General features: G+C 33.5%; 1 long non-coding RNA gene across 37 annotated transcripts; it reads right to left on the bottom strand.

Moving 5' to 3' along the window:
• Window positions 1-342: 342 nt before the first annotated feature.
• Window positions 343-15849, bottom strand: LOC107406209 (uncharacterized). Of its 37 annotated transcripts, none has more exons than XR_009640320.1 (7): window positions 15631-15849; window positions 14824-14877; window positions 13174-13830; window positions 8856-12213; window positions 8588-8712; window positions 2002-8427; window positions 1408-1739 (listed from the first exon to the last, which is right to left on the bottom strand). It is a non-coding gene; the product is annotated as an uncharacterized LOC107406209 (long non-coding RNA). The 37 variants fall into 37 exon arrangements; XR_009640316.1 differs by having other exon boundaries at window positions 2002-8712; window positions 8856-8938; window positions 9315-12213; XR_009640328.1 differs by lacking the exon at window positions 8588-8712 and having other exon boundaries at window positions 8856-8938; window positions 9315-12213.
• Window positions 15850-16124: the final 275 nt, after the last annotated feature.

The following is a 16124-nucleotide window of genomic DNA, read 5'->3' as shown; positions in this document are numbered from 1 at the left end:
CAATGAATCCAAACGGTCGGGATGCTTGAAGTCTCGAATTAACATAAGCTCTCAAATAATTTCTTTCAATAGTGATGACATATATCACACATATCACATTACTTAAGAACCATAATATATCATACACAGAACCTTTAATTTCCGTATGTAGTTACCAAAAAGGTTCCAAATATTAATTAAAGCATATACCCCTCGACAACTCCTCTGAAAAATGATATCTATATATATATATATATATATATATAATTGTTGTGCTATTTCAATATTCATTTTTATAATTATTTTCTTTGAAATGTTGAGGAGGAACTGGAAATCAATTATGTAAAAAGAGCAAGTCTAACAAAATATGTTGTCACGATTGGGCTGAATTGAAAGCCATTACTTCATGGGCTAAAACTCCATTCAGAGATTTCAGCGAACATAAAAAAACAAAACTACAGAGAGCAGGTAGTGGGTAAAATTAACAAATTTAAGGGACCAAAATAAAATATGTAGGAATAGTTCCCTCGATGACGATTCTAGATAATGCTTTAAGCTCATAAAATAAAATAGTCCTTTATGTTATTTTCACCAAAAGAAATCACATGACTTGCTAGCAAACAAATTGATTATCTGTAATCCCCCGAAGTTGGAATACGTACAATCCATGTAGCCTTGTTATTTTCTGTAGTCAAAGTCCTCTGTTTCCAAATTTTCGGTACTTCAATATGTTATTTCGGCAAAAGAAATCACAGAACAATAACAAACCTGAAAATTTGTACTTTTTGACAGTTCTAAGTACATGGAAGTTTAGACATTTTTTAAGTGCATGCCAATTTGAATTTCATGATTTACTTTACCGTGCGAGATTAAATAAACACTCGAGAAAACCACCGTCACAATGTCTTTTGATGTCACCCTGCATCTGTTAGTTCCTGAAGCAGTATGAATTGGAATCATCATGTATTCCTGTAATTGTTTTAACTTTTACAATTGGTTTATGTTATGTCATTATGCTGCATGCAAAATTCAGTACCATTGCAAAAAGAAGCTGGAATGCCAAAATTTAACTTTTGGCAATGAAAATGATAATGATAATCCAAAATGACATTCATATTTAGCAAACTTTTGCAGATATGAGTTTTCTTGTTTTGAGAAATGCCGGCCTTAAAGGGAATTTCCGGATATGGAGTGCGCAACATTTTAATATTTGGAGACGGATGGACTTTTTTCATATATAAATTAATGGTTTAAAAACACTTTTTATGTATGTTTTACACCGCCAGGAATTGTTTATCGGAGGATTTCACAAGTGTTGGAGAATTATTTGAGTTTTGATTGAGTACTAATGCTCCGCGTAATTTTGGTCAAACAAAAATCATACTTAAATGTTTTGATTGATCTTGTGACTTAATTTTCAAGTAGGCATGCAAATAAGAAGCTGTCTAAAAGTTTGCAAATATGTTCTGTCGAGAAAAAGAAGGGATGGGATGAAATTCGGAGAACATACAGTAAGGATAAAGATTCGACATAGATGAGCTAAAAGACTTACTGCGCCTCATGATGCTCTTTATTTTGGGTGGAAACGCCATCTTTCCCTTTGACCTGAATAGCAGCAGTACAACAAAAATGCGTAGTATTTACTCATTAGCGTTATCTATAGCTACGTGAGATGTGGTGTTGACTTTTAGAAAACGCAACTGAGGCTCTTCTACCAGAAATAATTTCAACAGAGTTTCTTTCTTGATTCTGACATGCACCTAATAAAGTCAAAACAATATATTAATTGTTCATAATAAATACGAGTTTCAATTCATAATTGCATACCCCACATAAGTCATATAATAAAAATAATTCTTCATCCTCCTGTATTCAGGTACATGCTGAAAACAAGATGAAGCAAGTGCTAAGTGTTTCATTCTAATTTTGTTGTAATAGAATGTAACTGGAATCATGGTAGTGTCAAAAGTTGAAAACCTGTAAAACCAAATTTTGGAGGGAGGAGATATATATATATTTTACCTTTCAGATCCATAGAAACGAGAGTTGAAAACTTTATCAGCGTAATTTCCATTAGATAAGCTCATGTCCGGGCACAATTTACTTCACGGTTGAAAAACATTTCCTCTGAATCGGAATGCCGGCTTTTCACACCCTTGGAATCAATTCGAATGTTTGGTACGTGAGAAATCTTGAACCACTGAGTTCCCCTCCTTTGGCGAGCATGTGAGAGAAATCCACACTCCCTGATGATCAGCTTCTGCAGAGGTATTCTTTGAATGAAATCTGGCAGTTCTTCAAGTCCAAGGCAATCCACGATTTCTAAGGAATGGAGACAAGGCATGGTTGTTAAATTTCTTGCAGTGCCTGTCAATTCTCACAAATGATCCATCCGATAAAAAGAAGTTGTTGCAATTTTGGGAAGGAAATATTGTTCTGAGCCCTGTGCTGCTGCTACCGCTGCTTGCACCTTGTGTATCTGTATTAGATATTCCCATAAACTCAGCCTTGTCACACGTTGCATATATTTTATGCACACTGACTCAAGAAGTGGAAATTTCCCCAACGGCATTTCTAACGTCTCACAGTAATGCAACACTCCAGGGAAAGACTTCCAAGATTAGTTAACGATGCAATCCATGTGGGTGACAAGGTGGTTCCCATAAAATTGCAAACCTCTAAAGATTTCAGGTTTTAATTTGGTTGCAAAGCTTCCAACATTAGAACATCAGTTTTGATTGTCCGTTGCTCCTTAATCTGTCCAGAATGCAGCTTTAAAATACCAATATTCTTCCTGTTCATGAGTTTTAGCTTTTGCACTTTTTCCAAGTTTCCATACCTATTTACACAAAGAGACCCTTCAAGTACAAGGTTTTTTAGCTTCTCCAGATCTCCCATGTTGAAATATGCAACCTTATTTACCTCAGGCACAAGCAAACAGTCTAATGTCCGAGACTACTTACTCTTCTCTTGGGAACCCTTCAAGTAAATCGCATCCTTCAACAAGAAAATGTCTCAAATTAATTAGTTTTCCTATCCCTTCAGGCAGTCTAATAAGATGTTCACAAATTACATAAATGACAAGACTTTCAGGTAATTCTTTCAAGTCATAATTGGTAGACAAAACAAGATATCCCAAATGCTTCAACTTCCCAATATCTTGCTCCATAATCTCTTATTGGCTTAAAATATAATCAAGAGTACTCAAGGTATTTGTAGTATTTGTGTCTCCACCAAAGATGAAAAGTGACTGCAGATTCTCTTCATTGTGCAATGATGCGGTAGGAAACGTGGCCTTTGAAGGCAATACAAATGTGCGAGGACGAGCTTTGCCATCATCTAGAACCATTTTCTCTTCAACCCCTCGACTATCATGCTAGAACATTCTGTTTTACCTCCATCAGTCTTTTCCAATTCTTGAAAGAAAGACCGCATTACTAGATTTTCAAAACAATTTTGACTTTCTTTTTCAAGGTTCCTACTGGCTTCAGAAACCTTTGGACATCCACATTTGAATTAAGTCGTCTCTCTTAATTAAATAATAGCCTTTTTGGAAATATGGAACAGTATGAGAAACGTCTTTGTAAAGAAGACAAATCATGACAACTCGACAAGAAGAGTGTGAAAATTTTGTTAATCCATATCTTCCCATTGGCTTATGGTTTTTTTAAAAGCACATGAGATTTCACATGAGATTTCCTAAAATCTTTGAAACAAGAGGAGGCCTTTGCACTTCCCTATGGTCCTCTAGGTGGTTCAAGCTTTCCCTCATTCTCCAAAAATGCTAGTTGCTTAAATGTCAACCAACAATCATCTTCAGACAACACTTGAATAGAAACCTTGCTAGTTGGTTGCTCTCATCATGATTGCAACTTCTTCCTTTCATGTAGTGACTAAAATTTTACTTCCTACACCACCATATGTGCGAGGCTGCTTCAAATTGTTTCCAATTTTGGTCATTGTCTGTCCGTACATAGTCTAAGACAAGAAGACAAATCATAATAACTCAACAAGAAGGGTGTGACAGTTCTGCTATTAGCATATCTAATTTCCCATATCTTCCCATTGCCTTATGGTTTTCTTAAAGCACATGAGATTTCCTAAAATCTTTGAAACAAGGGTCAAGCTTTTGCACTTCCTTACGATCTTTCTGCCAATTTGCTCTAGGTGTTCAAGCTCTTCCTCATTCTCCAAAAATGCTAGTTGCTTAAATATCAACCAACAATCATCTTCAGACAACACTTAAATAGCAACCTTGAGAGTCGGTTGCTCTGATCATAATTGCAACTTCTTCCTTTCATGTAGTGACTAAAATATTACTTCCTACACCACCATATGTGAGTGGCTGCTTCAATTGTTCCCACTTTTGGTCATCGTCTCCATACAATGTCTAAGACAAGAAGGAACTTCTTTCCTTCAGCATATTGACGAACACGTTGTAAACAAGTTTCCAATTCAATAGAAAGTTCAACTTTATAATCTAAAGCTTCAATGATTGCTCTAGCAATATTGATCTGGACAAAAGGAACAGAGACACATACCCAAAAGCCATGATTTTGATCATCATTATATACAAGTTGGGCGAGAGTAGTTTACCTACTCCTCCCATTCCTACAATGGGAATGATTCCTAGCCCTCCCTTCCCATGACCCCTCACTGAGCAGCTTGTTTGTATTTTGGGTACATCAACAAAGGAGGTAGTTTTTGATCGTCCAGGTACTTGTGCACTATGGCCTCTACAAGGTTAACAGAGTATCTATTTTTCTCATTTGCAGTTAAAAACAAGAACAGGGCACAGAAAAACAAACCTTCTTATTATTGGTAATGGTATAGAGAGCTTTGTTTTGATCATGATCTCCTCCTCCTCCTTCCTGAACAAATTTTGATTTGAGAATAGAAATGCCTCACTCATCTAACATGTCATCCATGTCAAAGGATACTTCTTTGAGCTTCTCTAACCAATCTTTCTTTGCTGCAAACTCAAGAACAGCCTGAATGCTTGAAGATTGCTTGTGAGCTTTGCAACATCTTTAGCAACATATTGATCAGCTTCACCTCTTCTTCAATCAATTGACGAGTGATGGAAACTAGCTGCTTTAGGATTGCAGATACCAGAGGTTCAGCAATGCTCAAAAAGTACTGCACCTGGATTGAACTGGCCAATTAATTTATATCTCTAGTTTAGACATTTAGCAATTAATGCAGGCTTGTCACCCAAGGTAAATATGATATGAAAGCTCCTAGCTGAAAATGGGAATCAAATCAAAGTTGGTTGCTGACCAAAAAAAGAAAGAGGTTGGATGCTTCTCCTTCTTTTACTTTAATGATGTTGTAAACAGAAACTAGTTATTATTTTATTTTTTGTCTAAGCTATTTTGCACACATTTGAATGCATGGTGGGACAAACTAAAGTGCGTGATTATTGATCTTTAATTAACTTTTGATGAATTATACTAGTAAGTAAGAAAGATAAAGATTCAATAATTTTAAAGCTCTTATGGAATCGAGCTATATAAAAGTAGGAGTACTGGCTTTTCTTTGTTTCAACTAGATCTTAAGTCCTTTATTTTAATTAAGGCTCATCAGGAAGCTGAGAAACTTGCAACTTCCTAATAATTTCTAATCTGTTTCAAGACATTATATTAGTTATTGTGTTTCTGTTTCAAATGCTATATTTCTTTTCACAATCAATTCAATTGTTTTGGACGTGAGAAATCTTGAAATGACAAAAGCACTTATTTATTTAAACTAGATGCACATAATTTTTTTTTTTTTATAAAATAAATCAAACATAATAATCGACATAAGAACTCATTATGCATTAAAATCATACAGAACAGTAGGAAACAATAAGATCAGAGCCCCTTTGAAATCATGAAACCAATGAAAAAACATGCAGCAACAAAAACAGCAAATAATAACAAAAAAAACAAGAAAGAGGGGGGGGGGGGGGGAATTTACTAAGAGAAATAATAATTTTTTTGAAAAAAATATTATTAAAGATAAATTAAATTATAAAAAAAAGTTTTCAAAATTTAATTTTTTAAAGTTTTTAGAATTATATTATAATATCTGTATTGGCAGATTTTCTTAGTGACCTAATAATTTGCACAAATATTTATTAAAAGATACATCACAGACAAATATTAAAAAACAAATCATTATATATTATAAAAACCTTCAGGCTTTCTAGGAGTTTATGCGTGCAAATTACAAGGCTTTTCCTATAATTCTTCAAAAGGACTTTTAACATTTTGGAAAAATTAAATAGGCAATAGGTGACAACATTTTGGACAGTAAAAATTCAACTAATCATCTTTTTAAAAGTGCCAAATAACCAAATCTTATGCTTGAAGGTAGTTATAATATTCGGTGGAAAGTAATCTAAAACGAATGCTTATCTCTGTACTTTATGTCTCAACCGCTTCACTCTCTAAAAACAATGGAACAGTTAATAATTTTGTTAAATACATGCATATTATTCCAATTTACTGATATAAAAAGATAATCAGAATTGAGAAAAGAACATATACCAAGGAAATATTGAAGAAGAAGAAGACATTCTAAAACAAAGAAGAGACCAAAGTATTGAAGAACAGTAAAAAGAACATTACAAAGGAAAGAGGCCAAAGTATTGAAGAATAGTAACAAGAACATTACAAAGAACTTTTTACTTTTCCTCATGTTTGGCCTTATGGTTCAGGTTTATTCTTGATGAAGCATTGGGTTTGTTCATCCATTCTTTGAGGGAAAGGGACTGCGATTCAATTTTCAGCAGAGTAAGAAAATAAAAGCAAGTTCTTTCCAAACACATTTTCTGATAAATAACTGTCTTGTGTTCATGGTCTTGGAAGAAACAGAAAAAGTTATTGTTGAAGTTTAAGGAAATAAAACAACTGAAAGATATTCAAATTTTATCAGTTCTACTAAATATAAACTTTAAGAACACAGAACACTAAAAGTAAAAGATAATTTCCTTTGTTTTTTGTCCTCACTGTTAAAAGAGTATTAGGCCACCAAATACCATAAATATAGGCAAAATAATGGAAGTCACGATGGAAACCTGTGTGAAAATAAACATGATCTTAAAAGGAAAAAAATGAGGCTACAGGTTACCAGTCACAGTCACAGAGTTGGTTTGTAGACACAGGAGATATTTGACTTGCTTCTGCAGAATACAAACATATCTATAGGATTTTGCATACAACTACCTGTAAAAGGAAAGAGAAATTGATTACACATGAAAATGCAGTCCAATGCCAAGCATTGAATATAATCTGGAATGACATTAAAATGAAACCATAGGGGATTTCTGTTTTTAAAATATAAATAGAAGAAGCAACGTAAAGAGAAAAAAAACTAGATATCTATTGCAAGTTCATCATAGATAGTTTATCTTAGCATATACAACAAACCTTAGCATCTACACAAAAAACTCTTACAAAGTGTGTCCACAACACATCATAAGATATAGAAGACAAGCTACCCAAGGAAAAGACTGCTGATGTGTTTGACCTCCCTATGCCAGTAACATAAGCACTCATACTATAATGACATATTTTACCATCCCTTCAAGGGTCAGCTCAAACAAAAAAAGATGCTGTTCTTTTCCTGCCGGAAATAGGATATTACCTCTGTTTTCGTTGTTTTCATAATTTTTTTTTTTTTCCTCAGTTATAAATGGTTTAGGAAACTCCCACACTGATATACTCTCTCTTGTTTCCTTTCTTCTCTCTCCTTTCTTTCTTTTCTCTACTCTTATTGGTACTTTAATTGGGAATTCAACTTTTAGGAATTTGTAATAGTGTTCAAACACCCATTCTCTCTTTGCTTTTCCCTGCTCCAATGGTAGTGCACAGGAATTGTACTTGCTAAGTTCAGTGGAATGAACTCTACCAAGTAGATCCACAAGCCAAACTATACCTCCTATGAAATGACTATGTGGCTCTTGGACTGGAACTTCTCTACGAAGATGACAGAGAACAAAAGCAGCAGAGGAGTTACCTATGCTTTCTATTTGTTTCATTGCTTCCACTACGTTGGATAACCCACTTGGTGTCTTCAGTAGATAAGGTTCCATAGAAGAAGAAAAAGAGCAAAAATTTTGTTAAGCATGCCATTTACTTATTTAGTCACTATCCAAGTATAAAATCTCAACATGACAAAGATATAACAGGATACTATACAATCCTAGATGCTTTATGCTAATAAAGATTATCAAGAAACAACTAAACATGCAAGGGATTTATAGAAACTTAGCAATCAACTAAAATATATCATTTTAGCCACATTTATCTTCAAAGATTGTTAGGAATAAAAAAAACAGTCCACCATATAGATATTAATTTTATGAACCCTAGCACATGCTCCCATCAGAAGCAGCTTGATTTTTTTGCCAAGATTTCCAGGTTACAGCCTTCCTGTTTTGAATCTTGTGCACTTTTGTAACTGCAATTATAGTCAATTATAAGATTAGCTAACACAAGATAGAAATAGGGTCAGAATGAAAGCCATAGATTTGAAAAGAAAGGACAAGAATGAATTGGAAGAACAAAACAAAAGGATCTATCGATTCAGAAAATAGTACTGCTGATCACTTTATAGACACAATCATATGAAATGCAAATTGTCATTTTGTTTGTCGGGCTGACAGCAAGAACAGGTTGATCTTTTCCATGATCAGTTTCTTCTTCATACTGATCATGCATGTGAAGAATCCAATCCTGATACTCTCTTTCTAATTGCAAAAAAGTCAAAAACTTGCCATCATATTGGTCCAACAAATTTTTTATTACTTGATTAAGAAAAGTAAAAGCTCGATTTCAAAACTCTATAAAGTAGTTCCATGCTTATAATGAAATAAGATAGGGTTTTACCTTTTTCTTTCAATACAGATTATTGCCAAAGTTTCTCAGAGTGGCAGAAAAGGCTACAAATATTCTCCATGGTTCAATGATCACTGAGATGACCCAAAGTGTATCAACTTTTATCACATTCTTGATCCATAGAAAAGATTTTAAACATGGAAATATTCATGCTTTACAGATTATATTAAAGCGACTAATGCAATTGTGTATCAATCATATTCAGGCATGTGGGATTGTACAATCAATCAAACTAAGTGCAATGACTATGTAAAACCTTGATGGGTAAGAACTAAATTTAGAGAACGGGAGGGGGAGTGTTACAAAATATTTTCAAAGAAGAGGAAGAATAACATTAAGAACATGAGGTATGATCGTCATTAAAAATATCAGAAGCGAAACTAGAACTATAGATAGGATAATACACTTTTCACCGACTCATATGCACATATAAACAATTGCATTGCTTACCTTAGATTGGGTTACAGTGATTCCAGCATCAGTCTCTGTAACCACAACCTTGTTCTGTAATTAGCACTGACATAGAAAACAAAACAGATCTACACTTGTATATATATTTAAGTTAATATGAACCGAACCCCTATCACAAAGCATCTTACTGTCAGAGAACATCTCTCCAAGAAAGTGTCAAACATATTAAGAAAACATTAAATAGCAATTTGATTATAATAAACTTGAAACTCTATCGTTGTCAATGTCTTTGAGTTAGACGCTTCATCACATTGCACACATCATGAGATATAAAAGAACATTATGATAGAAACATAGTTTTGTCATTAACAAAGCAAAATACCACCAAAAATAAGAGCACCATTCATACTTGGCCCAAAAAAAAAAAAAAAAATCTCTAGTAGAACTTAATAAATCAATTCATTACAAGATAAAAAATAGGATAATAGAAAGTCATTTTGACAACAATATCATACATGGAAAAATTTATTCCACCAAAAAAGAGGACCGAAACATTCCTGTGAATGAATGTAAAAAGCTATTTCTCAAAAGGTAGAGAAGACAATACAGATAAATATGCAGTTGGGTGGAAGAAAGAAATAGAACATAAAGTATCTTTTTACAAAAAGGCAAATGTGATATGCATATGCCTTAATATGTGATATGCCTGAATATGTATTGCAATGCTGCATTGAATTTTTATGCAGTAGCTAATAATACTTCCTGGTATACAGATGTAATAACCTCAGTAGACCAACTTATTAAAGCTTATTTTTAATCAAATACATGCAATGATTCCCACAATTAATAGACAGAAACTCAAATTATTCATCAACAAAACTAACAAATGATCCTGGGTTTAACTTATTTTAGCAGATACTAGAAAAGCATCATTAAAAAAAAATAAAAAAAAAATACATAAAAAAGTCTACCAATACTCAACTAGAAAATCTTCTATTATAATATGGTATTCAAGAAGTTGCCTTAGGCATTATATAAATTTTTTAGAATAATCCTACCAAATGTGGAAAAACCTTCACATAACCCAAGTGCCACAAGATGTCCAACCCCACAAATGATAGCGCAAAGCAGATTGGAAAGCACATAAAGCAACAACATAGACCAGTAATATAATAACGCTATTCAAGTTCAATGTCCTGCATAAAATCTTTGTCAAAGTTCTTTTTTAAAATTTTACCAAGAATCAAGGTATACCAAATGATTTGCCATGGAAAAATTAACATAAAATTGTACATACATGAAGTTACAACATTTAAGAGTACAAGCTAGCATGACATAAGCAACTAATTTCATAAAGCCAGACCTGCATGTAAGGAAAATATTATCTCCTTCAGCGTGCACTGAAGTTGAAATATGTCCAAATTAATTATAGGTTAAAAAATTTTGACCTGTCAAGTATAACTTGTTTAAAATTCACATAAACTGTAGATTTTCCAATTCAAAAGAATTTTGACCTGTCGAGTATATTGGAAGCAGAATTACAAAAGAAAACTTCATCAACCAACATAACCAGTAAGATTTTCCATTCACAGAAAACTACATCAGCCAACATAACTAGTAAGATTACATGGCATCTTAATCAGCTAACACAGAGGCAAACAAAAGTTTTATTCATAAAAATAATTATATTAAAATTTGACAGCAAGCATAATGATGCAACAGTCTACTCATATTCATAATTTCAATGCTCTCGAGATGTAATATATATACTTTCTTGGAATCCTTTGTCTTGAGAAAAATTAGAGCATGCATTGACAGGGCAGTTTAAAACTACTTGGAAATATTTTATCAGTCCATAGACTAACATGGAGGGACAACTCATACCTTCCTCAATGCATAGATGCAATAGGTTCTGCTTATCTAAAAATGCCAAAAAGGTGCTGTGTAACCACATAAAACAGCTAAACTATTCTTAAAAGAGAAATTTCAATGAAAATAAACACTAGAAGATAAAAAACTTCCTTTCTAGAAATAGAGGGACAGATTGATATTTTAACTGGGCATTTATATAAGGATAGAGTTCTCTTTATATAAGAATGAAACACACATGCATGCCACTAGAAGAGTCAAATTCTACCTTTCACCATAAATGTGTATTGTTATTCTTTGAATGTGCATATGCACAAGATAAAGCAAAATAAATAGATACTGAAAATTGATTTGACAAACAAAAAGAAATAAAATGTAAAACTCACCAGAAGGAGTTCTGAGAGAATATTTCAAGGCAACATCAAGATAATAAAAAAGTTATTATTCCGCATGTTGAGAGCTTGAGATGGGCTGGTAGAACCAATAATGGGCCAATAAAATAGAAACAAAAAGCAACACTGAGATAACAATAATAATATAATGTGGTGGGCTTGAGAATCACGTGTGCTGCAAATATCATTTAACCTAGCACCCATTGTAGGAGAAGAAAATGAAGGCCTAGGAAGGGAAACATACCTTCACTTAGATATCTATTGACTTCATTATTCTTTTACTCTTTAGGGGTGGTGGGGTCACTAGAGACCATATGCCGTAAGTACAACTTCTAGAAAATTAGGTAATAATGATAAGTGATACTAACAACCGGAATGGGTACAAAGGTTTATGTAGCCTACTTTTTATAATTGTTTGGAGGAAAATGAGAATCGCCATTATCAACTTCATTAGCATAATGCTGAGTACGGGACGTAATTTGTTTTGGCACTTGGAGATCATCAGTTTCATACAGAAAACCTACAACATAAGCTGAAACTGAGGATCATACTATAACTTTAGCCTTTGAAATGGCATAGGCGCCTCTAAATTTTGGTCCACCATCCAATGCAGAGGATAGCAAAGCAGGCCTGTTTATCACAAATACTGCACTCGGAGATCTCTTCTTCACATTTTCCTACAGAACTCACAAGCCAATTTGAATAAGGACAACATAAAGACAGATATTCACAACAAAAACCAAAAGCATTATCTATTAAAAAGTATTACAGAGTTCAACTCAAAACAAGATTTTCCATTTTACTAAGTTTAGTGGCCATAAAGGTAAGAAAATGGAGGGTGAGAATAGAAATCAAATGAAATTTGCATCAAAATCACCGCAAATGACCCCCCCCCAAAAAAAAAAAAAAAAAAAAAAAAAAAGGAAATTGGTAAGCAAAAAATTGTTGTTAATCCTTTCTGTACATGCCATCAGAAGAAATTTTGTTTGCAGGAAGGTGATCTTCTACATAATCAATTTCTTCATCATGTCGGTCATACATTTGAAGAATCCAATCCTGATACTCATTAATTGCAAAGGAGTCAAAACAACTTGCCATCTCTACTGATTTTGACGCTGGTCAATGTAATATTATTTGACTAGGATTTGTAAAAAGTCGACTTAATGGTTCCATGCTTATAATGCATAGAATAGGATTGCTGTTTTCTTTCTCATACAGATTATTGCCAAATTGTTTAGTATACCGTGCACAAGCAAGTGCAACAACTTTTAACACATTCTTGGGCCATATAAAAGATTTCAAAGAGGGAAACTGTACCAACATAGAATAGGATTGGCTTTTTCTTTCTCATACAGCTTATTGCCAAAGTTCCTCACAGCCACGGTAAAAGGCTACAAATGTTTAGTATAACCGTGCACAAGCAAGTGCAACAACATGGAATTGTTGTTGGCCATAGAAAAGATTTTGAGGGAAACTTTTCCAACATGGAATTGTATTTTAATCAATCATTAACAGGCATATGGAATTGTACCATCCATCAAACTAAGTATAGCAACCAAGTAACAACTTTTATCACATTCTTGGGCCATAGAAAACATTTAAAAGAGGGAAACTTTACCAACATAGAATAGGATTACCTTTTTCTTTCTCATACAGCTTATTGCCGAAGTTCCTCAGAGCCGTGGTAATCGTGCACAAGAAAGTGTAAAACTTTTATCACATTCTTGGTCCATAGAAAAAATTTCAAAGAGGGAAACTTTACCCAAATAGAATAGGATTGCCTTTTCCTTTCTCATACAGCTTATTGGAAAATTTCCTCAGAGACATGGTAAAAGGCTACAAATGTTTAGTATAACCATGCACAAGCAAGTGCAACAACTTTTATCACATTTTTGGACCATCGAAAAAGATTTCAAAGAGGGAAACTTTACCAACATGTAATTGTATCAGAAACAGGCATGTAGACTTGTACCATCCCTCAAACTAAGTACAACAGCAACTAAGAAAAAAAACAATTGATAAGAACCATATTTCATGGAGTGGGAGGGAAGGAGTGTTACAAAAAAATCTCAAAGAAGAGGAAGAATAACATTAAGAACATAAGATTTGATCATCATTTAGAAAAAGTTTAAAAGGGAACCTCGGACCCAGCAACTATATCCAAAATAAGTACATAAACACAGGTAGAACAATATTCTTACACCTACTCATATGTACATGTAAAAAGTAGCATACCTTATCTTAGATTGTGTTCAATTGGATCTAGCATCAGTCTCTGTAACCATAACATTGTTCTGCAATGAGTCACACGGAAAAGCAAATAGATGTAAACTTATACATATACTGAATGTTAGCACGTGACGAAGCACATAAGGCATTTAACTAGCAGAGAATATGTCTTCAAAAAGTTTGCTTTTTATCTCCTTTTTGTGCGTAAATTCCATGGAAGGAAGCCATGGCTGTGGTACATCAGAAAGAAAAAAAAAAAAATCTATAAAATACAGCCCAAATTGAGCATATATCAGTAAAGTTATAAAAGCTGTATTATAGATTTTCTCAAAGGTCATACGATTACAAGAACACCATAGGACGGTAGCCAGAGCATTAACACACCAAGCAAAAGTATTTCAGAATCCCAACAAATCATTTTATTTTACTTTAGTGAAATTAAAGATTTCAAAGAGGGAAACTTTACCAACATGGAATTGTATCAGAAACAGGCATGTGGACTTGTACCATCCATCAAAATTTCAAAGAGGGAAACTTTACCAAAATAGAATAGGATTGCCTTTTTCTTTCTAATACAGCATATTGGCAAAGTTCCTCGGGGACACGGTAAAAGGCTACAAGTGTTTAGTATAACCATGCACAAGCAAGTGCTACAACTTTTATGACATTTTCGGACCATAGAAAAGATTTCAAAGAGGGAAACTTTACCAACATGGAATTGTATCAGAAACAGGCATGTGGAGTTGTACCATCCATCAAACTAAGTAAAACAGCGACTAAGTAAAACCACCATTGATAAGAGCCATATTTTAGGGAGTGGGAGGGAAGGAGTGTTACAAAAAATTTTCAAAGAAGAGGAAGAATGATTAAGAACATAAGATTTGACCATCATTTAGAAAAATTTTAAAAGGGAACCTCGGACTCAAGATTTGATCATCATTTAGAAAAATTTTAAAAGGGAACCTCGGACCCAGCAACTATACCCAAAATAAGTACACAAACACAGGTAGAATAATATTCTTACACCTACTCATATGCATATATCAAAAGTAGCATACCTTAGATTGTGTTCAATTGGATCAAGCATCAGTCTCTGTAACCACAACTTTGTTCTGCAATGAGTAGTGACACAGAAAAGCAAATAGATGTAAATTTATACATATACTGAAAGTTAGCACGTGACGAAGCGCATAAGGCACTAAACTAGCAGAGAATATGTCTTCAAAAAGTTTGTTTTTTATCTCCTTTTTGTGCGTAAATTCCATGGAAGGAAGCCATGGTTGTGGTACATCAGGAAATAAAAAAATAAAAAAATAAAAAAAAATTCTATAAAATACAGCCCAAATTTAACATATATCAGTAAAGTTATAAAATCTCTATTATACTCTTATAGATTTTCTCAAAGGTAATACGATTACAAAAACAACAGAGGACGATAGCCAGAGCATTAACACACCAAGCAAAAATATTTCAGAATCCCAACAAATCATTTGATTTTACTTTACTGAAATTAAATACAGATGAAAACAAAAAGATCACAGGAAAGAATATCAAGCAAGAGATAAAAATAAATAAATAAATAAATAAATAAATAAATAAATTTACATAGAGCAAGCATAAAACGGTTATGCAGTTATCATTTATTACAACAAGATGCGTATAAGTCTTGGATCAATTTTGTTGTTTGAGCATACTGCTTGTAAGGAATTATCCTGGTACATATGATCAGACGAGTTGAAATACAAAAACTTAAAACAGATTTAAGCACACGATTCGTCCCAAAAAAAAAAAAAAAATTAGAAATAAAATTGCAAAGAGAAAATTAAGACAAATAGTACATTTAAAAAGATCAAAATTAATATAACCTTCCAACACGAACTTCCTATTTCCGGCATCGGCATGGCCCGCTGGTAAACTGCGCCTTTCTCTTCCACCGGCTTATCGGAATCGGCGACGTAAGAAGATGTAGAAAGGGAAAGAGAGAGAGAGAGAGAGAGAGAGAGAGAGAGAGAGAGAGGAGTTGAGAATGGAGGAGTTTCAGGTTTGGCCGGTCAGTATATGAATGTGCTTTGCGTAGGCTTGAAGCTTATCAGTTTACCGTTGAAGCTTTACCGTTATAGTTACTTTCCAATAATTTGAAATTTCCAAAATTTTTAAGGACTCCAGCTGTCCAAAGCAAAAAAGGAAACTAAAGGTGCATTTGGTACAATGGACAGATTTGGATTAGACAGGATGAGGTAGAATAATTAGTACAATGTTATATTTGGTATAATTTTGGATTGAATGATGGATAAATTGTATTATATTTGGTACAGAATCGGACTGGATAGGATTATTTTGTAATTATATTTTTAATTTA

This window comes from Ziziphus jujuba, chromosome 1, assembly GCF_031755915.1.
Source record: "Ziziphus jujuba cultivar Dongzao chromosome 1, ASM3175591v1".
NCBI lineage: Eukaryota > Viridiplantae > Streptophyta > Magnoliopsida > Rosales > Rhamnaceae > Ziziphus > Ziziphus jujuba.
Note: the sequence above shows the minus strand (reverse complement) of the source record. Positions and strands in the feature narration are given on the sequence as shown.